General features: G+C 43.5%; 1 protein-coding gene across 2 annotated transcripts in view; it reads left to right on the top strand.

The window, feature by feature from the left end:
- The first annotated feature begins 13718 nt into the window (after window positions 1-13718).
- TSPAN18 (tetraspanin 18) overlaps window positions 13719-24429 on the top strand; it is a 207118-nt gene continuing 196407 nt past the window's right edge. For both annotated transcript variants that reach the window (XM_056801916.1, XM_056801914.1), the window contains exon 1: window positions 13719-13877. The gene's annotated coding sequence lies outside the window, so the exon portion shown is untranslated. The remainder of the gene's footprint in view (window positions 13878-24429) is intronic.

Genomic DNA, 24429 nt, shown 5'->3' with positions numbered 1-24429 from the left:
AGGAACTGGCGGGTGTTTAGCCTAGAGAAAAGAAGACTTAAAGGGGCCATAATAGTTGTCTTCAAACCTTTGACAGGCTGTCACATAGAAGAGAGATTAAATTTGTTTGGCCCTCATTTTACAGATGAGAAAACTGAGGCCAAGAGAGGAAAAGTGACTTGCCCAAAACATGTGTCTTTCAAATACTATTTAATTCACCTTCATCATTTTATAGATGGGGAATAGAGGCTGAGAGAAGTGACTCAAGGTCAAATGGGTTGTATATAGCATCTCGGAATTGAACACAGGTTTTCTCCAAATCCACTGTTCCTTCTACTGTACTTTCTGTATCACATGATTAACACTTAAAAAATAAATTTATTTATTTTCAACATTCATTTAAAAAATGTGAGTTCCCAATTTTCTCCCTTTCTCCCTCCCCATCCACAGAGAAGGCCAAAAAAAATGTCAACTATCCATGTGAAGTCATGCAAAACATATTTCTGCGTTAGTCATGTTGCAAAAATAAAAAAATAAAGAGCCAAGAAAGATCAAGAAAATGAAAAATAAAAAAAGATGCTTTTATCTGCCCTCAGAGTCAAGCATTTTTCATCATTAGTCCTTTGGAATTTTCTTAGTTTGTTGTATTGATCAAAATTAGCCAAATCTTTCACAGTTGCTCTTTGTTATGATGTTGCTGTTTTTGTGTGCAGTTTTCTCCTGGTTCTTCTTATTTCACTCTGCATCAGATCATGTACATCTTCCCAGGTTTTTTTGAAACCATCTTGCTCATCATATCTTATAGCACAATAGTAATCCATCACAATCACATACCACAGCTTGTTCAACCATTTCTCAGTTGCTTTGCTTACACAATCAACTCGTAATTAACATCAACTTCTGCTGTTTGTTTTGTGTTCCCAGCTAGATTGTAAGCCCCTTGAGGAGGACAAAGAACAAGTGGCTTACCTTTCTTTGTATCCTCTATCTGATTCTTAACATTTCACATTTCATTCTCTTTAAGGTGCCTAAAAAGCCATGACTTGGGGGTGAGGAAAACTATTTTTCTGTTATAGAGAGAAGATAGACTAAGGAACGTGTCCAATGCTTGCCAAGGCATGTGGTATCTTCCATAAGAAGAGTCTCTTGCAGAAATATGTGGCTCTGTTCTGTGTCCATGCCACAAACAACACAAGAAATTGGATGTGTCTTGGCCTCGTCATACATATTTTGCTGAATCCATCACTAATGTGGACAACCTTTCTTTGACTTGCCTGAATGTTTAGAGGGCTTTTTCTTCCTCTTGGGGAAGGAGCAAGGGGCATTCGCCTTCTATAAGGACAGTGTGTGAATAGCTTTCAAAGCTCTGGTTATATTCCTTCATTAACCCTCCCTGCACAGCAGCATGGGACCCAGGCATCACTGCACTTATCGGTAATCAGGAGCAATTTCAGGTTTCAACAGAATCCCACATGTAGCCAGGGTGTTATTTAAGGCTTAAACTGAACTTGACTGGCCATATTCTGTGGCAGTGGAACAAACTGGTGTCGCGTGAAGCCCTGGGTTAGGCTGACCTCCCTTCTGGATGGAGGAAGGTGGGAGGATGCTAGAGAGAAGGCAGGCAAGTTTCTTACCATACCACATTGCTCAGAGGATATGGTACCTTCTGGTTGGATAATCAGACTAGCCCTGGTCTACAAGGTCAGGGGCCAATGCTCAGCTTTCTTTTAGGTTCAGAGCCCATGTTTCAGACACTTAAGATCAAGGCAGATTGATCCAGGGGGATCCTGGGACACTGGGGGTGCTGAGCTCTTCATAGAAGCAGTCATCCTCTGTTGTTTAGTTGTGTCTGATTCTTTTGTGACTTCTTTTGGGGTTTTCTTGCTCAAAAAACTGAAGTGGTTTATTATTTACTTCTCTAGCTCATTTTACAGATAAGGACACTGAGGCAAACACAGCAACGTGACTTATCCAGGGTCACACAGCTAGTAAAACTCTGAGACCAGATTTGAACTCAGAAAAATGAGTTTTCCTCATTCCATGTACTGTAGTCTATTCATTGTTGCTACCCAGTTGCCCAATAGTTATCCTTAAAGAATAAAGTCTGGCTCTCAGTCCACTGAGCCACCCAGCTGTCACCTCAACTTCTCTCTTAGAATCAATATTGTGTATTGCTTCCAAGGCAGAGGAGCAGTAAGGGCTAAGCAATGGGGGTTAAGTGACTTGCCCTGGGTCACTCAACTGGGAAGTGTCTGAGGTCAGATTGGAACCCAGGACCTCCCATTTCTAGGTCTGGATCTCAATCCACTGAACCACTTATCTGCCCCCCCCCCACCCCCCATGGTATAATCTTGAGGACTTTCATCATCCTGGTCATCCTCCTTAGACGCTCTCTAGCTTTATCAATGTTCTTCCTAACCTATAACTGAACAGTAGCATGAACAGGGCAGACAGAATCTAGAGGGACCATTAGTTCCTTAGTCCTAGACATGAAATCTATGTTGATGAACTTTCCATCTAAGCTGACTTTATGGGCTGGCTGCCAGATGAAGCCATTCCAATGTATAAAATGTACAGACCAATAGCCATTTAGACACATCTTCCTACCACCACGGCTGCCATCTTGTATTTGTGAATTGATTTTTTGAACCCAGTCATGTCTTTGCATTTATCCTCATTGAACATCTATTCTTGGATTCATTCCAATTCTCCAGACTGTCAGAATCTATTTGGTTCTTAAATCTAGCCTCCAGGATTTTAACAATCTCTCCTGACTTTGGTTCATCTACAGATTTGAGGATAACTTCCTCACAACTCTTCTGTGAGGTGGATATTGAAAGTATGTATGATTTTCCATTTTTACATATGAGGAAACCGAGTCCTGAAGAGTCAGCTGCTTTCCCATTACTTCTTTTCTTCCCCTTGACAAGGTTCTCCTGGAAAGGAAACCTGATGAAGCTGGTCCTAGAACACCAAGACAACATATGCTTTCCCTTCTCTTCCTTTCTGATCTAGTAACAACTTTTAAGACAGAAGGGAAGGGTTGGGCACACAAGGTTATTACTTATCCAGGCACAAAAATGTATCTGAGGCCAGATTTGAACCCAGGAACTCCTGCCTCCAGCACTGGTTCTCTCTCCATTGATTCACCTTAGCTGCCCCTACTTGGCTTGGTTTTTATATATCTTGATACTTTCTCCCTTCTATGAGCCCCACAGCAGATCTTGTCTTGGTGTTCTAGGACCAGCTTCATGAAGTTTCCTTTTAGGGAGAACCTTGTCTGTGGTTCTTACCTGCTCAAGGGGGGAGGCAGGTGGGTTCCCTGTGTCCAAAGCTCCCTTTTCCACCACTCACTGACCGGGCATGGCCACATACCAATTAGACATTAAAAGCCCTAAAGTTAAAATAAATCAAAACATTTCTGAGGAAATCACATCTCTCTGGCGAAGACTCTTCCTGACCCTGGGAGGCATAATTACCAGGCTGATCAGAGCGCCGTGGATTTCCAGACTTGTTATGGTAACAGAGTTCAGTGGAGAAGCTGATTGACAGAAGACCTGTGGGAAGGCTGACTCCCTCTGCGAGACAAGTGCAGGTGTTGAGATGGAAAGGAAAGCTGCGGAGACAGCCCCAGAAAGGGAGGCCCCTGGCATTGTTTGAGTTGCAGAATGGAGCAGGGCCCCTTCCCTGCCTCCTTCCCTCCCTCTCCTTTCCTCCTGAATGAATAATTAAGGGAAAAAAAACCCACCGTGTTTCTTTTTCAGGCTTAGAATACACCTGATGACTAGGTGTCCATTGGCCCTGACCCCTCCTGGGGCCCAATGGGAAGGGCAGTGATGGGATAACCCTGATGGCCTTAAGAGGACCTTGCAGTGCTTTACCACCTCCTTAAGAGGTCATCTCAAACCTAGGGCTTTAGGCAGATGGCTGGGCTCAGCGTGGAGCCACTGGAGGAGATGCTGGGGAGGGCAGGGGAAAATGAGCCCTGAGGCAGGGGAGAGAATCTTTCCCAGGATCATAGGGTTTGGAGACCCCAAGTCAATCCATCAATCCATAAGCATTTTTAAGTGCTTCCTGGGTGCCAGGTGAGGTGCTAAGCCCCGGAAAAGGACCTGCCCTGGGGGGTATACAGTTTAGCAAGGGACTGTAAGATTAAAAATGAATGAATACTCTACATACTTAAATTTATAGTATTTAATACAAAGAGAGAGAGAGAAAAGGGTTTCCTTCAGCAGAGGGAGCAAAGCAAAGAGCCAGAGACCCAGAAGCCTTTCATAATGGAGCTAAAGCAAAAAGCCCTGCAGTGGGGGTTTCAGCAAATTTATAAACAAACCTAAGCCAGGGCACAATACAGGGACACAAGACAAGGGAACCATGGGAAGAGTAAAGAATGCTGGGAAATGACATCCCCCAGCCACAATATTTTTAAAACCCACATCCTTCCCCCTGTGATCCTTTGGGAGACTAGTCTTCCCAGTGGATCATTTCAAACATTGCAAACTAAAGATACATACATACAATGTTTCAAGGGGAAAATACAACAACCTGGGGATAAGGAAATAAAAGGGAAACAAGAACAAAACCAATTAGGGGGCAGTCCCCTTTTGTACAACATACAAAAATAAAAGCATTTAACAAAACAAATGCAGTTAATAAAAACAAATGCATTTTAACAAAAACAAATGAATTTACCCCTCCCCCCCCAGTTCAATCTTGCATATCAGGTTTGTTTAGGATCTCCTGGAGTAGTATGTGGTCTCTGTGGGCATCTCCATGCATCTTCCACAAAAAGTTCAGGCTCTGGAATCTGGGAGGCAGCAAATTTCTTATCCTTAAAATTACTTTAGAATAACTTAAACTTTTTCATTACAAAATAATAACACAGGATACAACATATATAGCTGTGTATATACACACACACAAACATATATATACATATATATACACACATATAAAAATAGGGATATGGGGAGGTCCTAGCAGCTGGGGGTAATGGGAACAGCCTTAATATGAATAAATGAATAATAAAATCTTTATTAAGGATCTTCTATGTGCTGGATACTGGCTTAAGCACTGGAGGTACAAATGAAAGAGGAAGAGAATGCACATTTATTTAGTGCCTACTATATGCCAAGCACTGACTTAAGGGTTTTAACAAATGTTATCAATCTTGATCCTTACAACAACCCTGTGAGGGTATTGTAATACTATGATTATTCCTATTTAACAGTTTAGGAAATGGAGTCTAGCAGAAGTTAAGGGACTTGCCTTAAGGGTCACCCAGCTTGTACCTGTCTGAGGCCACATTTGAATCCAGGTTTTCCCAACTCCACATCTGGCTCTCTATCTAATAGGCTTTCTAATTGCCCCCAAATGTAAGAGTTTTAAGAGCAGGGATTGGTTTATTTCTATCATTGTATTCACAGGACTTAGCAAACAGTCAGCACTTAATACATGCTTTTTTTGATTGTTGATTGTTTTAATTGAAGATGTACCCAAAAGACTTGGAGACTTCCCTCCAGTTTTCTTCCACATTCTATGGGCTCTAGTTCATTCTCTGAGCTCTCCATATATTTCCCCTCCTCATCACTAGGTCAGCATACCTCCTTTCTCATCTATCCATTTCCTAGGTATCTTTTATGCCACTTAAAAGATACAAGTCCTTATAGACAGCCAGTTACTTAATATGTGCTGTGCTTCTCTCCATTGCCCTATGGATGATCTGAATTTCCATTCCTCTGAGATGCTTTCACAATTCCTAGCTATCTAGTATTCTCAGTAGCACAGGGCTCCCTGAGGGCAGGGGCCTCAGTTTTTGTCTTGGTGTCTCCAGGGCTGAAAATAGTGCCTGATGCATAGAAGGTAGGCTCGAAATGTTTGCTGAACTAATCATAAATTTGCTTCTAACCATTTGTATCAGAGACATGGGTTTTGGCAGCAGGCAGAAGCTTGGCATCATCAAAAGGGCTATTATACAATTTCCTAAATGGAATCCAGCCTGGCCTGTCTGCCATCTTTTTTCAGTTCAATTCTGGACCTGAGTCATTGTTCTTCTTATTTTTAATTTAATTTAATTTTTGTTATGACATAAAACCCACTTCCATGGTGGCCATCGTTGGAAGATTCTCATACAAAACCCAAACCATAAATCCACTGATGGGAAAAAGTGTCTGCTTTGATCTGCATCCATCTGACTCCAGTGGTCCTTTCTCTGGAGGTGGGTAGCATTCCCTGTCCTAAGTTTCAGGATTGTCCCAGATTGTTGCATCGCTGAGAGTAGCCACATTTTCACTCACTCATTGTCCTTTTAAAGCAGTCATATTACACAAGGATAAGAGACACATGGTTAGTTCACAAGTGGTTGGTAAGCATCTCCTGTGTGCTAGGCACTGTGTTAAGGGCTAAATATTCAAAGAAAGGCAAATGCATGATCCCTGACCTCAAGGAGCTTCCAATCTAACAGGGAGACAACTTGCAAACACGGTATACTTGGAAGGTAGAAAAGATGAAGGTGATCTTGAGAAGGAAGACACAGTTAGTGGTGATTGATGGGAGTGTAGGATTAGAATTTGCTCCCCAGAAATTCTCTTTCTTATATCCTCCCTGCTGTGAGATTTAAAATGGTTGAGGTCTTAAACTGTAGTGTTTAAAATAGTGGAAGATATAAATTGTGATAGATATAAGAGAGGGTGAGTAAGTTTGACCGCAGAAATATGTTTCACTACAGTGTCTTGGGTTTAAAATCAAATATAAGGTGGTCGCCAGGGAAATATTCCCAATTATTCAATACCCAAGTCAATTGGGTTTTATAGAGATTTTAATTAACAATACAATGAGTAATCAAAGAAAGAGAAAGAGAGTAAGAAAGGAATAAGTATGAAGGGCCTCAAAGCCAATATGGCCTAGACCTGAGTCTTAAAAGAGAAATCAGTCAGTTTTTTATAACTCACCATAAGATCTAAGTAAGGATTTCTAATGATACCAGGCCAGCAGCATCTCAGCTGCTTTCACCAGCTCCCTCCTCCATCTGAATGTTTCAGAATCACTTTTCAGCTCTTCCCTGAGCTCTTATTTTTAAGGGCAAAATCTTCTCTGTCACCTCCCCTAAGTCCTTACATCTACCAATCACTGTAGATGTTTCTAAAGGACCGCCCATTTTGAATTCACAGCTGAGTAGTTTTAATCTCTTTAGTAAGTCAGGGAAAAAAAATGCTGCTGTGTCGACAAATTTCATTAGAAAAAACCTGAATAAGTTATCACCCTTTTAGGTTTAAGTAGTTTACAAGTTGCCTCACCTTTATAGGTACTTAGTATCCCATTGTATCAATTCTAAAATAGTCATGACTCAAAGAACTTCCTGTCCCTTCCATAAGCATGGGTCAAAGCACTTTTCATTGTTCTCAAGGAGCTCTCTGTCCTAAAGCAGTCCTAAGTAGGATGGAGTAGGGATATTCCCAAGGCAAGGAGCCCCCACACTCAAGTAGAGTTCTCACCATCTGCTAGGGAATTTTTTAAAGTAGAAGATTCCCCAATGGGGGGGACTAACATTCATAAGTCTGAGAAATTTTGAGGTTTACACTGCTAACATAGGGAGGACATAATTTTGTGTAGCTCCTGCCTCTCACCTCACCCCACCTCCACCAGCTGCGTTTCTGGGAGAAAAAAGCAAGAGGGAGGAGCTACACAGAAATATATCCTCCCTACATTAGCATGTAATGTGAGAAGGAACATGGGAAGCTAGGAAAGAGAGTTTCTGGGGAGTAAATTCTAATTATACAGGGGGACATCAGGAAAGGTCCCCAGAGAAGGTGGGAGTCTGATGGAGGTGATTGAGCAGGACACTCCATGATGGAGAAGCATCTTCTGCAGGGACCCAAATTCAGGATCATAGGATCATGGAGTTGGAAGGGATCTTAGAGAGCACTTAGTCTAACATTTCAGATGGGGAAGCTGTGGCTGAGAGAGTTAAAAGGATTTACACATGGGCAGTAAGGGTTAAAATTTAGGATTTGAGGGGCAACAAGGTGGCTTAGTGGATTGAGAGCCACGTCTAGAGATGGGAAGTTCTGTGTTCAAATCTGACCTCAGACACTTCCCAGCTGTGTGACTCTGGGCAAGTCACTTGACCCCCATGGCCTAGCCCTTACCACTCTTCTGCCTCATAACCAATACACAGTATTGATTCCAAGACAGAAGGTAAGGGTTTTTTAAAAAAAGAGGTAGAATTTGAACTCATATCCATTGACTCTAGACTCAGTGCTTCTTCCTGGGTCTCTGGAGAAACAGGTGAATTTATCTGAAAGAACACTGCAGATCTCTGATGCCTTGTCTCAAGTTAGGAATGCGATGTCTTCTGTGTCATGTTATTGACACCTTCCCCAAATTGCTCTTCCGTGTCCCTTATGGGGCTATCTGAGAGTTTAAAAATATCACCCTCACCCATGTGGAGATCCTGGCTGGCTGGCTGCCCCTTTATTATCCAGCCTCAGGCTTTGCTTGTGTCTCTGGCTATCCAGCCTCTGCCCCCATCCCACCTTTGCTTCCCTCGATTCGCCCTCCTTCTCCAAACCCCCAAAGGCTGACAGTCACCAAGTCTGAAATTCATTTTGGATACATGCTTAATGTCTGGGCATCCGCCACGCGCCCCTTTCTGTAGAACCAAGGAAAATCCTGACCCAGACATCCTTTCCCATGTGACTCAGAAGTGGTTAAATGGGAATTAGGTCTTGTGTTGGATTCTGGTGCTCATGGCTGCTTGGTAATAACTTAATCTCCTCTTGTGACAGTGGGGCAGGATCATTCCTCCCGAGACACAAAGCAGCTTGCAACCCACATGGGCCAAACCTAGGGGAAAACATCAAAGGAGAGTCATTTTGTTCCTGACAAGGCTCCGACAGACCCTGCTTGGACTCATAGTGGGCTCCTGCCTCAGCTCCTTCACCCCCCACTGCCCTGTAATCACCCTAATAGATGGCACTCTGGGCTCGGAGGTCTGACGGGCACACTTGACACTAATACTCATCATGCATCCCTTTGAGAGCTTAGAAAACCTCCCTCCTCCTCAGTTCCAAGTGACAGGACGTGTTTCGGGGAGCAGACAGATCACACACCCCAAGGGTGCCCACGGGAGGCGAGGGGGAACCTCAGAGGGGAATGAAACATGTGCCCAAGGCAACGAAATGAAAACCTGAGAATGGAACAAATTTCTTCCTCTGCCTAGAAGGGCTCTATCTTTTAGAACACTGGCCAAATGCTATTTAGAGATGTTCCATTGTTGAAATCACTGACCCTACCTAAATTCTGCCCTGAGCGGGGATGATCCTGGTTAGTCTTTAAGCTGACCTATGATCCTTTTGTCCAATGGTACGATAGAGATGAGGCAGCTAGGTGGCATAGTGGATGGAGCTCAGGGTCTGGCAGTGTGACCCTTGGTAAGTCACTTAACCCCATTTGCCTCAGTTTCTTCTTCTGTAAAATGAGAATGTAAAATCCGTAAATTGTAAAAAGGAGAAGGAAATGGCAAAGCTCTCCAGGATCTTTGTCAAGAAAATTAAAGATGCTTCAAATCTGGCCTCAGACACTTCCCAGCTGTGTGACCTTGGGCAAGTCACTTGACCCCCATTGCCTAGCCCTTATACCAATTATACCTTATACAAATACCCTTATAGCCAATACACAGTATTGACTCCAAGACAGAAGATAAGCGTTTTAAATAATAAAAAAAGAAAATTAAAGATGCAAAGTGTTAGATATAACAGAAACAACTGAACACACAACATAACAGAGACAGATGTCCGGGTCCAAAAACCAGGTCCAAATTAGAAAAAAAGTCCCACGGTTTTCTGGTGAATTTCCCAAACATCCATGTGCCCTTCCTATAGGATCCTGGCCTTTTTCTTCAACCACATTTGGACGATCCGCATTGATTAAGTGTCTAATATGTTCCAGGTATAATGCTAGTACTGGGGATGCAAATTCAAGAATAAAAATAAAGATGTTGTGAAGGTAGAAACTGTTGGCAGTTGGCCGATGGCCGATTTCACATTTTGTCCTAGAGGCAATGAAGAACCATGGAAAATGTTTAAGCAATGCCCAGTATGAGGCAATGAGGGTGCTTGTACCTCGCTGAGACTGTGGATCTGTAGAAGTCAATTGAGAATTAATGGCAATTGGAGTGAGAAATGCACCCCAACCTAGACTTCCCATGGCTGCCAGATTCCCTTGTTGGTCAACAATTGTGTTTATGAACTCCCTTATTTTTTGATCATTTACATTTTTCTTTTCTTTTCTTCAAATTAGGAATTTCGCAGTTGTCAGAGCAGGGGCATTTCATTCTACAAAGAAGAATAAAAAAGAGGGCCATGACCTTCTGTCATGTTCAGTTTGTTTTTTTTAGTGAACATTTTAAACAATAGTAACAAAATTGCAGTAGTAACAAAATTGCCCTTTTGGGGACCTCTTCTGAACATTTTTTCCCTTCTGCGTATTTTTAACGTTTTATTGATTTTCTTAGATGTCTAGAATTATCCTCTGATTTGGGGGTCTTGCCAAACGGAAGCCCTCGCTCATACGTTTCCTTTCCATGATCAGATTTTCTTCAATATTTTAGTACGCCTAGGATCTAGAACAAGTTAAAATAGCTGTAAGAGTCATTCAGTCAATCAGTATTCATTCAACAGACTCCTACTGTGTTCCAGGCCCTGAGCTAAGGGCTGGGAATAGAAAAATAAGACCCAAGATGTCGCCTGCCCTCTGGAAGCTTACTGTCTTGAAAGGGAAGATACCACAGAAGTTAGACTTGAGAGGGGAGCAGGTGACAGTACCTGGGACAGGGACAACGTGGAGAAAGTCCTCCAGGTTTTGGTCTGGAGAGGAAAGAGACATAGCTGGCCTGAAGGTCCTTCTTCAGTGGAGGCTCTGCAGGAAAGGCCACCCAGGGATGGAGAATCCTCCCAATGGCTGGAGGGAGCTTCCAGGATAAAGAGGCTTCTGGGGCATGGGAGAGAAAATCCAGAGTGCAACCTGGAGAAGAATGATAATCATAATAACGATAACTGACATTTATAGAGTGCCGTGAGGTCTCCAGAGCACTTTACATACTCATACAAATTACTCATTTTAAAGAGAGTCTACTCTATAAATAGCTAAGTGACTGGGAAACGTGGCTCAGTGGAATAAACACTTATTTGGTGTCAGAAGACCTTAGTTCAAATCTTGGCTCAGTCATTTCCTGACTGTGATCTCATGAATGTCACTTTCCCTCTCTAGGACTCAGTTTCCTTGTCTGTAAAATGGAGGTCTAGATGACTCTAAAAGGACAGGTAGGTGGCTCAGTGGATAGAGAGCCAGGTCTGGACCTGGGGAGGTCTTGGGTTCAAATCTGAATTCAAATATTTTCTAGCTGTATGACCCTGGACACGTCATTTAACCCCAATTACCTATTTGCTAATTAATTACTAAGAGTAATTCCTGTCTTCAGCATTGGAACTGATACTTAGTATTCATTCTAAGGCAGAAGGTTGAGATTAAAAAAAAATGATTCCAAGATCTCAACTATTTCTAAATCCATAATGCCATGATGGACTTTAAAGGGGTTTCTATGGCCAGATAATGGTAACCTAGTGATGGACCTTACTGAACTAACTGCTCTGGTCCTTAGACAACAGACATGGAGAGTCCATCCATCCTTTGGTTCATCACTGGGTCCACAGACAAGGCCTTTACAGTTTGGGAATATCTACCATAGTTTGTAGCCTGCTAACATAGCTTTCAAAAGTCCAGAGCCATATTCCCTGCCACATGAGACTTTAGAAGAGAAGAGGATCTAGAATCACATACCTAAAACTGGAAGGAACTGCAGTAACCATCTGCATTATTGGTGTAAGAAAAAACTGAGATCCAAAGAAGGGAAGTCCCTGTCAAATAGGTAGCAGAACCAGGAGAACATTGTACACAGACTGATACACTGTGGCACAATCAAATGTAATGGACTTCTCCATTAGTGGCAATGCAGTGATCCTGAACAACTTGGAGGGATTTATGAGAAAAAACACTATGCACATCCAGAGAAAGAACTGTGGAAATGGAAATGCATTAGAAAACTATGTGATCAATCATATAGCACGATAGGGATATGATTGGGGTTTTGGTGTTAAAGGATCCCTCTTCTGAAGATATGAATAACATGGAAATAGGTTTTGAACAATGGAACATGTATAACCCAGGGGAAATGCTTGTTGGATTTGGGAGGGGGGAGGAAAGACTGGGGGAGGGGGATCATGAATCATGAAACCATGGAAAAATATTCTAAATAAAAAGAGGAAAAAAAAGTGAAGGAGAAAATATGTGTCTTACTTACATCCCACCCCCTGTGAGCTCATTGTACATAGTTGCCAACACACCATTGATTAAATTTCATGCTGTCCCACAAATAGGAAAAAAATTCAAACCTAGTGAAATTATGTTGTGTACCCTCTGGGGGGATACACAAAAAACCAGACAATTCAACGGGTCCTTGTCCTCATGGAGCTGACACTACTGGGAAAGGCAGGACTAAACCCAATGGAATGATAGAATACTCTGTACATCTGGCCCCCATCACATGAGACAGCTGCAGTTGCTGTCAAGAGTTTGGAGAAGGGGAGATTCCTGCAAATCAGGCTCTTTGGCTGTCTCCAGTGGTTTCCAATAGCATTCTCTCTTTGGGAATTGTGCTTTGGTAGAAATCCATTCACAAGCCGTGTTTTGGCTTCCTGTTAGTCTGAATCCAGGCTCTTCTTGGAGGCTGGATTGGTCTCCACCAGCCTTGCGTTTCCTTTGCTTAGCTCTGTCAACCTGATGGGACCTCCAGGAGGGCGGGGAGCGAGAAACATACACACACAGCTTGTACATCTGATCTCTGCCTTCTTCTGATGGCTCAGTTGGAGGCTTTGATTCTTGACATTGATGGCAGATGTTGGCTAGGACTGGAAAGAGATGGAGACCTTCTTTCACTGTTGCCCTTGGGTCTGTGGATTATGGGAACATAGAGCTGAAAGATCTCCAGGGATCACTCTTTCATTTGACATCCGTCTAAGAAATATTCACTAAGTGGTGATGATGGTCAGCTAGGTAGGAAGAGAGCTAAATTTGCTGAGTAGCATTCTCTCGTCTTGGAGTCAGGAAAACCTGGCTTTGCCTCCTATCTGACTATTGTGAGGATCAAATGAGAAAATGTATGTCAAGGGTGCTTACACCATGCTGTATAAAAGGTGATTATAATTATTGTCATGAGAAGTAGCAAAAATCATAGAGGAAAGAGAAGGAACCTCAGAGTTAGGAGGACCCGAGTTCAGTTTCTGCCTCTGACATGTACTGGTGGTGACTGTGGGCGAGTTTTTAATCTCTTGGTGTTCCTGGACCACCCTCTAAGACTATATGTTTCTGGGATGCTGATCAGCATTTATTATTATTATTATTATTATTATTATTATTATTATAATTCCCATCCGTGCCCTAATGGGATTCATGGTATGGTGGGAGCAGGGGGGAAAGGGAGATTCTCTGGTCCAACTCCCTCATTTTATAGATGAGGAAATTAATACCCAGCCCCCCTGAGGGTCACAGAGATGGCATGGAGTATGCCCAGCTCTCCTGAGTCTTAAACCCAATGTTCTTTGAAGTCTCCTGGCTTCCCTCTGCTTGCTGCCTCCCCACTTAAGCCCCTGCTGGAATGCTGACTGCTCCTCTAATCTTTATTTTCTTTTGTCCCCTTCCCAGATCTTCTCTCTCAGCAGAGATTATCTTGGAGCCAGAGATAAGGAAGGGATCAGGAATCTCTGGAGAAGGAGTCCAGAATCCAGTGACCTAGAAGCGGAGAAGGCGTCTGGCTCAGAGTGAACATCCCGGAGCTGAACAAGGTTGGTTGGAGACAAATTATGTAAACCTTAATTTCTTTGCTTGAGTCCTGTTTCTTTCCTGGAGGCCACCAGGGAGAGATGGCAGTTTGTGCTGTGATTTTCCTGGATTCCTGACCCAGGCTGTTTCCCTGCCAAATCAAGTTGAGGCTTTTTTCACTGGTTTATGGTGGGAGAGGGGACAGGACTGGAGGAGGATTGGACTTCCTGAAGGGCCTTGCAATTGTCTGTCTTGGATTCTTGTGGAGATTGGCTCCTCTCAAGAGACTTTGCTTCTCTGGGAGCAAAGGCGTAGAGAGGAAAATGTTTTAGTTTGTTTTGGAGAAGAAGCATAGGACGATAAATAGATTGTTGCACTTTGAGTCACAGTAACCTGTATTCAAATCCTGCCTTTAGTTGCTGTGTGACCCTGGGCCAAAACCATAACTTCTCTGAACTTTTCCCCCTTATTTGCAAAATGAGGATAATGCTAGTCCCTTGAAAGAAATAATGTACAGGAAGCACTAAGCACATATTTTAAATTGCTCTCTAAAGACCACCTGTTATTTTTATTAGAGTGGGAGGAAAGTCTCCCACTTGAGCTTCCATCAGAGGGAATGGGGGAGTTGGGTTCACTAGAGATGTGATTTGGATGACTGAGCAGGCTGCTCTTTCCCTCTTGATCCTATTAACTGCCCTCCCTCCACTTAGGTTTGATCTAAAGGAACATTATATTTTTTGTCCGCAACATCACATAGTAAGCTCATTATAGTTGGAGATTTTCTAATACTGAAGTGACAGAATAGTTTTTGGACCGAATTGGTAGAAGGTGGAGTTTCTTACATCCTTGGGGAGGAAAGAAGGAAGCATGGAAGGAAGGAGAGAAAGAAGGAGGGAAGGAAGAAAGAAATACAGAGAAGGAAAGAAAAAAGAAAGAGAAGGAAGGAAAGGAGGAAGGGAAGGAGGGAAGAAAGAAAGAGAAAAGGAAAGAAAGAAAAGGAAAGAGAAGGAAGGAAGAAAAGAAGGAAGGGATGGAGGGAAGAGAGAAAGAAAGAAATACAAAGGACATAGAGACTAAATACTGAGTAATACTGGATAAGTGCTTGTGGGCTGGTCTGGGGTCAGGAGGAGTTCAAATCTGGTCTCAGACCACACTAGTTGTGTGTCCCTGTGCAAGTCACTTCATCCTGTTTGCCTCAGTTTCCCCATCTGTAAAATGAGCAAACCACTCCAGTATCTTTGCTAAGGAAACCCCAATTGGGGTCATGAAGAGATGGACATGACTAATTGATCAAACAACAACAACAAAGGCAATGGTGCCTTAATTATGCTTTTGAAGCATGATTTTATCCTATTCATGGGGTACAGCCATTCAAAGGCAACAGAGACAGAAGACAGTGTCTGGTGTGAGGGTCCTTTTGCCTAGACCATAGGGTTTATGAAGGGGGGCACTGAGCAGTTAGGTGGAAGAGGTGGGCTAGAGTGAGAAGGGGAAAGGCTTTCAGTGCCAAACCAAGGAAGCACAAGGGTTGGTGTGTTGGAGTCAGGATTAGAATTTAGCTCTCCTTACTCCAACTCAGAGCTCTTCCCACTAGGAAGCGCTGCTACTTCTCCACTTGGTTGGAAGGTGCTCACTTTGGGTACCTTCCATGGAATATTTTATGGTGCAATGGGGAAGGGAAAAAAGGAAGAGACATTTATAGAGCACCTACTATGTGCTGCAAAATGCTTTACAAATATCTCAGCTGAGCTTCACAACAACCCCAGTAGGCAGGTACTATTATTATTATTATTTCCATTTTATATTTGAAGAAAAACTGAGATTGAGTAAATGACTTGCCCAGGGTCACACAACTAGGAAGTATTTGAGGCCAAATTTGAACTCAGATCTTCCTCATTATTCCAGTTCCAGTACTCTATCCACTGTGCTACCTACCGACCTTCCCAGGGCTCTTAACCACTGAGTCACAATTGCCTCTATATTGAAATAGAGTTAATAATATGTTAAAAAAAATTCTTGGATCCCAGTTTAAGCAGCCTTGCTCAAAGGGTGGGTCCGTCTCGTCCTCTCTCCCACCATTCGCTGTGCTGTAACTTTCCAGACTCTCGGACCCTCCCTGGCTTCCCCTCCAGCATAGGCGTCGTGTCCCTGGAGGGAAGGGTTTGTTGCCGATTGGATATTTATATCCTCCATGCTCGGGGCACATCACAAGCATGTTTTTGGTTCACCCACTCATTCAGTCATTCATTCACCCATTCATTTCCAAGCCATCCATCTCTTTTTCCATTCATTTATCCAGAGAGAGAAGGGGCTTGCCAACCCCCCAGATGTAGTCCGTGTCAGAGGTGGGATTCAAACCCAGACCCACTGCTCTCTGCCTGCAAAATCTGAGTTTTTTTAAGGATCCCCCACAGCTGAGGGAGATGTCCAAAGCATTCCTAAACCTCAGCTGGGGCCGGGTTAATGGAAGCTGTGCTCGGCTGGCCGGCATCCTCGTCTCCTGAGCTCCCGGGTGTGCCGCTGGGCTCTGGCCAGTGATTTGGGGCTCTCAGCAGGGAGAAATGTCCATCGTGCCTGGGACACCTGCTGTTTCTCATGCCGTCCTCCCAGCCTCCAATCAGGGAGGACGCAGACTGGGGCCAGAGCAGACAGCAGCCGCCGGGCACGTGCGTGGGCTGCTGAGGTCTGCTCGCTTTCTCCCCCACTGATAACTGTCTGCATCTCCCAGCCAGCGATGCTTTCCTCTCCTGTAAGCACCATCGTCCTCTGAGCATCAGCCCCATCCCCAGGAGGCTCCGGAGGTGCCCTGGTTTCCCTAATCTGGGGAATTAGCCAAAGGGAGACCAGGCTTGGCCAGGAGGGCTTTTCTGGGCTCCCCCTCCAACCCCCTCAATCTGTAATGGCTCCCCTCTGAGATGAGCCCCCCTTCCCCAACACTACACGTCCGTGCAGACGGCTGTCTGCATGTTGTCTCCTCTGTAAAGTAGACATTCCTCCGAGGCAGGGGCCCCAGTTTTGCCTTCCACTGTCCCCTCGGCATTTAAGGCAGTGCCTGGTACACGGTAAGGGCTTCAGAAATGTTGGTGAACTTACTGATTGGGGGACTCTGCAGCCTTCTTTCTCCAGAGGGCCGGGTTGGAAGGGGACGTGTCTCACAGGAAGGAGAACTTGTGAGGTGAGGAAAGCCAAAGGTGTGAGCATCTCTGCTTCTCCTTCAGGAGGGGAAAGCCTGCAGGGAAACCGAGTCCTCGAAAGTAGTCCGAGAAGAGCTCAATGCTTTAGATTTATTTAAGAAACAGGGTGTGACCGTGAAGGGATGCGTGTGTGTCTGTGCATCCACTCTGGACACCTCTACTCCTCTCGGCTCCTTTTAGGGTGGGAGAGGATTAGCTCTTGGAGTCTCAAAGTTGGCTGTGTGGTGTTGTCGATGCTGAATATTAATGCTTCTCCTAATTTTTAACCTCGATTTGGCATCAGCTGCTACACGTCTCCCTGAGTTTCTCAGAACCAATCCTTTCATCATTTTATTTTTTAATAAACCCTTACCTTCTGTCTTGGAATCAATACTGTGTATTGACTCCAAGGCAGAAGAGTGGTAAGGGCTAGGCAATGGGGGTCAAGTGACTTGCCCAGGGTCACACAGCTGGGAAGTGTCTGAGGTCAGATTTGAACCTAGGACCTCCCATCTCTAGGCCTGGTTCTCAATCCACTGAGCTACCCAGCTGCCCCCCCCCCTTTCATCATTTTTTGTAGCACAATACTAGTCCCTTATATTCCTGTATCGTTCCTTCATCGGCCATCCTCCCACGGAGGGGAAGCCCTTCTTCCCTGTTCTTTGCCACCACACAAAGAGCTGCTGTTAATATGTTCCTTTTCCTCTTTCTTCAATCTGGAGAACAGGCCAGGAGTTCTCCCCCTTTTGTGTACATACATGCCATGCGTCAACCCATTTGTAAACTTATTCTCCTTTAAAACAAAACAGAAGAAAACTCCTTATCCTCCGTCTTGGAATTGGTACCAAGTATTGGTTCTGAGGCAGAAGAGTGGTAAAGGCTAGTGTAAATTTTAAAATTAATATTAGAATTTAATTTAGTTTAATTGAATTGAATTTAATATTTATTCATATTTAACTTGATACAAGGGGAAAGTAAAAGGCTAGAGCAAACCGAGAGAGCTCACCAGCCTCCCACGTGGAAAAGAGAGCGAGAGAGGCGTTACCCACTGCTTAAAACCCATAACGTAAAGGACCCATGTAAACTGAAAGGGAAAAGGCAATTTGGGGATGAGGAAAGAATGCTGGGAGATGAAGTCCAAAGGATAGAGACTTTCCACTTATACACTAGGCAATGGGGGTGAAGTGACTTGCCCAGGGCCACGTGAGAAATGTCTGAGCCCAGATTCAAAGCTAGACTCTATCCCTTGAGTTACCTGACTCTTGTACGGTGTGAGCTTCTTGAGGGCAGTGGCTAGCTTCTTTTTATCGCTGTCTCCCCAGTGGCCAGGACGATGCCTGGCACTTAGTAAGCACTTAAAAAAAATACATATTTATTGAATGGAGTTTTCCTGGACTCCAAATGTATTTTAGCTGTTTCCAGAAGCATTTGTGCACTCAGCCCAGCCGCCTTCAGTCACGTTGCTGTCTTTTTGTGTAGATGCTTCTCCGGAGACCTAAACAAAGGGTTCATTTCTGAAGCCACTCAAGTAAACCGAGCCCCGCAGTGCCGGAGTCTAATTATTTTCAATCTTCCCAGAAAAGTCATTTAAAGACCAGTTGGGAAGTCAAGCTGCCGAATTCTTTATCATCATCCTCCAGCCTTTGGCTGCTGGTGGAGGCTTTGCCTGTCTCTCTCCTTTTGAGATCTGACAGTTCGAAGCCTGGCAGTGGTAGGGCTGCAGGGGAGGACAGGCAGATAAAGCGGAGAGCCCTCTCCTGCAGGAAGCCTAAGACCTGCTCAGATTCCCAGGCAAGCGCCTGGCTGATCCAGCTAGAGGCCCCGGAGGAAGGAGAGCTCAACCTAGGCAGAGGAGAGTTGGGCTGCATCTAGGAGAGCCAGTGGGTATCCCTTCTTCCCAGGTCTAGCTGGATCTTTGTTGGAGGGGAACAAGAGACATTAGGATTTTGGTAGGATTTATATTCTCAGTTGATGGAATTTATTATTGTTATTATTTTTATTAAAACCCTTACTGAGCAAAAGTCTCCATCCATTCTAAGACAAGAAGAATGAAAAGGACTAGACAATTGGGGTTAAGTGACTTATCGAGGGTCACTCAGCTAGGTCCAAGTTCAGATTTGAACCCAAGTCCTCCTGACTTCAAATGAAGTGCTCTATCCACTGTGCTACATAACTTTCCTCTGATGGAATTTAAATATTAGAATCACAAATATCTAGACTAGAAGGGATGACAGAATATAGGATGTTAAAACTATAAAGGTACTTAGAATGTCAAATGTTGCAGATGGTAGGAATCCTAGTATATTGAATATGAGAATTGGAAAAGACCTTAGAACACAGAATGGCAGAGCTGGAAGGAACCTTAAAAAGAGAGAAAGTGGAATATTGGAAGTGATAAGGATCTTAGCAGACAGAAATTTGAATTTCAGAACTGGAAGGGACCTTAGAACTTAAAACATGGAATGTTAGAGCTGGAAGGGATCTGAGAACATAAAATTCCAGAGTTAGAAGGGACATTAGAACCTAGAGCAGGATATGAGAATTGGAAGGGAACATAGAACTTGGAACATGGAATGTTGGAGCTGGAAGGGATCTGAGAACATAAAATTCCAGAGTTAGAAAGGACCTTAGAACCTAGAGCAGGATATGAGAATTGGAAGGGAACATAAAACTTGGAACATGGAATGTTGGAGCTGGAAGGGATCTGAGAACATAAAATTCCAGAGTTAGAAAGGGCCTTAGAACCTAGAGCAGGATATGAGAATTGGAAGGGACCATAGAACTTGGAACATGTAATGTTGGAGCTGGAAGGGATCTGAGAACATAAAATTCCAGAGTTAGAAAGGACCTTAGAACCTAGAGCAGGATATGAGAATTGGAAGGGACCATAGAACTTGGAACATGGAATGTTGGAGCTGGAAGGGATCTGAGAACATAAAATTCCAGAGTTAGAAAGGGCCTTAGAACCTAGAGCAGGATATGAGAATTGGAAGGGACCATAGAACTTGGAACATGTAATGTTGGAGCTGGAAGGGATCTGAGAACATAAAATTCCAGAGTTAGAAAGGACCTTAGAACCTAGAGCAGGATATGAGAATTGGAAGGGACCATAGAACTTGGAACATGGAATGTTGGAGCTGGAAGGGATCTGAGAACAAAAAATTCCAGAGTTAGAAAGGACCTTAGAACCTAGAGCAGGACATGAGAATTGGTATAGAACTTGGAACATGGAATGTTGGAGCTGGAAGGGATCTGAGAACATAAAATTCTAGAATTAGAAAGGACCTTAGAACCTACAGCAGGATATGAGAATTGGAAGGGACTATAATGTTGGAGCTGGAAGGGATCTGAGAACATAAAATTCCAGAGTTAGAAGGGACCTTAGAATCTAGAGCAGGATATGGGAATTGGAAGGGACCATAGAACTTGGAACATACAATGTTGGAGCTGGAAGGGACCTGAGAACATAAAATTATAGAATGAGAAAGGACTTTAGAACCAAGAACAGAATGTGAGGGTTGGAAGTGATCTTAGAATGTCAGAAATTAAAAAGGAACTTTACTCTTGGGTTCCTGTCTCATATGGGCTAGCTTCTTTGGATTTGGGCTCTGATCTCTGTCATTGGTACCTGGGGGGTCCCTTCTCTTCCATTCCCTATCTAGAGTTTCTGTCTTACATTTTTACTTGGACTTGTTTCTATTAGGACTTCTGTCCCAGCCTTGGCTGATCTCCTAGACCCTTAGAACCAGAACCAACCACATGCCCACCAAGTCTTCAACTTTAGATTCTTCTTCTTCTTTTACTAATATCCTCACCTTTCATCTTAGTATCAATTCTAAGACAGAAGAGTGGCAAAGGCTTGGTAGTGAGGGTTAAATGATTATCATATTAGAGCTGAAAAGCCATAAAGCTCACTTTATAGATGAGGAAACTGAGGCACTGTTAGGTTAAGTGACTTGCCCAGGTTCACACAGCTAGTGAATGTCTGAGGCCAAATCTGAACTTGGGTCTTCTGGACTCCAGAGCTAATACTTTGTCTTTGTCCCATCTGAGTGTCCCTAGAAGGATGAATTCTGCTTTGACCACATTTCCATCTACATGGAAGAATTACTAAGGCTAGGTGGCCCAATTGGTTCTGTTAGCTGCAGGTCAGTGATGATGATGCCAGAGTTTCTGAGACCAGACAGACACTTGGCTGTGTTCCTTGGCCCCTTTCTACATTCTCATCTCGTAGACCTGAGCTTTTTGTGCCATGGAGAGCTACGAGAATGAGTACGGACATAACAGCCCATCTGCTCTCAACTACTCCCAAAGTTAATTCATTTCTTAAGCCCTCTGAATGGAGGATTAATTAGTGGCATTGTTTTCCCAAAGAAAGGAAGCAGCATGGCATGCTGTGGAGAGAGCTTTAGCTTGGTGGTCAGAGGACCAAAGGCAAGTGCCCGCCCGCGCTGTTCCTTGGTACCTTCGTGGACTCAGTTTCCTCTCCTGTCAAATGAGAGATGTTAGATGGGATGTTGTTGAGTGATTTTTTTCAGCTGTAAAGCCTCTAAGCCTATGAACTCACATTGCTCTCCCTGACTTCTTTCAAGGCCCTGGTAAAGTCCCACCTTCTATAGGAAGCTTTTCCCAATCCCTCTTCCTTTCTGGTGATTGTCTTCAGTCTTCCCTGCCTGTATCATATTGGTACCAGCTGTTGTCTTCTCCATAAGACTGCGAGCTCCTTGAGGCCAGGGGCTGCCTTTTGCCTTCTATGCTCAACCCTTAGCCCAGTGCCTGGCACATAGTAGGTGCTTAATCGGTATTGGCTGAGAGACTGACTTAATCTAGATTGTCTAATAGTGATCCATGTTTGTGTTTTATCCCTTTCCTAGACTGGAAAGTCTATGAGGACAAGGGCGATCTCCTATGGAAACACATCCTTTCTCCTTCTAGCATAATGTTCTGTGCATTGTAGTTTAATAAACGCTGTATTTTTTTTGGTCTAGATCTGTGCTTTCTTCCAACAGGGGTACTCGTGGTATGGAAACTCCGTCCACTGATGCCGCTAGGTTACTCCTTTGTGACTTACAAGGGAATTGCCTGGTAGCACTGCTAGATTAAATAATAACAATAATGTAGAAGTAGCTAACATTTATAGAGTGCTTATTATGTGCCAGTCACTGGGTAGTTTGCCCATGGTCACAGAACTCATATAGGTCAAAGGCAGGATTTGAACCTGGGTCCTCCTAAATTTTATTTAAATTTAATTATTAATTAGTTCGTAATTGTTGTTAAATAATTATTAATTCCATAAACAATTATTGATAACACTAATAAAATGATAATTTAATAATGATAATTAATAATAATTAATAATAAAATTAATAATAAAATAAAACTAAATAAAACAATAAATAATAAATAAAATAACAATAAGATAAAATAATGTAATTATTAACTATTAAATTGTGCTCTTATCTTAACAGCTTATTTTTATTATTATTATTATTTTTTAGAACCCTCACCTTCCATCTTAGAATCAATACTGTATATTGGTTGCAGTAAGGGCTAAGCAATGGGGGTCAAGTGACTTGCCCAGGATCACACAGCTGGGAAGTATCTGAGGCCAGATTTGAACCTAGGACCTCCCATCTCTGGGTCTGACTCTCAGTCCACTGAGCTACCCAGCTTCCCCCTTAACAGCTTATTTTCATATAGCATTTTAAGGTTTGTAGAGTGCTTTACTTCATTTTCTCTTTTGATTTTTACACCATGAGGTAGGTGCAGTAGATGTGTTTATACCCATTTTCTCTATGACTGGAAAAATGTAGCCAAGCCAAGTCAACAAGTATTTGTTAAGCATTTCCTGCAGTTTTCTCCATATATTACTGTTCTGCGCTACAGAGACAAAAGTTAAACTATCCCTCTGCCCTCAAGAAGTCTCCATTCTACTGGGAGGAAACCACCACCGTTTCCCTCTCCCAGTCACAGCAGTGGTTCCCACCAGGGGAGGGATTTGAACCCAGATCCTTCCTGACTTTCCCCACTATACCCCAGTGCCTCTGCAGACACATAGTCCAAAGGCCAGTGGTCTTGGGGAACCTTGTAAGCATAGCCCGATGTGGTCCTCTTGGAGCCCCATCCTTGGAGGTCAGGGAAAGACTGAGCAGGGTTCCCATTCCATTCTTGCCCTCGTTCCACTGTCAGAAGACAAGTCAGGGAGCTCAAGGTTTAAAGGCTTTTTCTCCTCTCCTTTTCTGAATGCACCTGTTCTCCTGCTCCATAATTCAGCCAAATCTCCTGCCTGACTCACCCTAGTCTGGGCCCCCGGCTCATTTGTAAGTCCTACCATCTTCCTAATCCTCTTTATGGCCCTTTCCTGGACATTTTCCATCCTAGCTATCTCCTTTCCCCTCCAACTTCGACTTTAAATTTGTACAAGATGCCGTTAAGAATAAATCACTCCGAGAGCTCAGTCCCACAGCCAGATTCCAGCTGTACACGATAAGAATGTGAGCAGATGAGATTCTCCCCCCTAGAAACGTTCCATCCGTCTTTCATTATTTGGTGAAAAAGGAGAAGCAAATATCCTTCTGTGTCCTTGAAATCCAAAGTTTCCCCCCATAAGCATCCTGAGGCTGTGCTGTGGAAGGCTGGCAGCAGCAAATAATAATCATCCTGGATCGGAAGCTGGGGGGGCCATCTGATCCAAACCCCTTATTTTTCAAATGAGCCAACCGAGTCCTGGAACAGTGCAATGATTTTTTTTTAACCTTTACCTTCTGTCTTAGAATTAACACTAAGTATTGGTTCCAAGGCAGAAGAGCAGTAAGGACCAGGCAAGGGGGGTTAAATAACTTGCCCAGGATCACAAAGCTAGGAAGTGTCCGAGTCCAGATTTGAACCTAGGACCTCCCGACTCCAGACTTGGCTTTCTATCTACTGAGTCACTTAACTTAGCCCCCAGTTAAGTAATTTGACAAACGTTATACAGGTCATAAATTACAGAACCGAGATTCATGTCCTGGTCCTCTTACCTCCAAATCCATCATTTTCCCCATACATCATGCTGTCCCCCTAAGAGCAGGGCCCCTTCTTCTTTGTAATCACATCAGTTAAATGATAAATCTGTTCTACAAACTCAGTGTTCCATTTCCTACCTTGGTGCCTTTGCACAAGCTGTGCCTCCTACCTGGTCCATAGGTTCTTCACACTTGGAATTTCAGTGTTCTTTAGATTTCAGCTCATGGAAAGCCTTGCCCAATTCTGTTTGCTGCTCATCCTCAGTCCTCCTCAGGTTGTTACATCTATTTCTTTTTGTCCATGTCAATTCTTCCCAGGAGGATACTGGGAAGCCCTTAGTTGAATATAAACTAGACCTCCCTGGAGGGCAGTCGCAGCGTCATTTTCACCCCGGTAT

This window comes from Monodelphis domestica, chromosome 6 (assembly GCF_027887165.1).
Source record: "Monodelphis domestica isolate mMonDom1 chromosome 6, mMonDom1.pri, whole genome shotgun sequence".
In the NCBI taxonomy this organism is placed as follows: domain Eukaryota; kingdom Metazoa; phylum Chordata; class Mammalia; order Didelphimorphia; family Didelphidae; genus Monodelphis; species Monodelphis domestica.
Note: the sequence above shows the minus strand (reverse complement) of the source record. Positions and strands in the feature narration are given on the sequence as shown.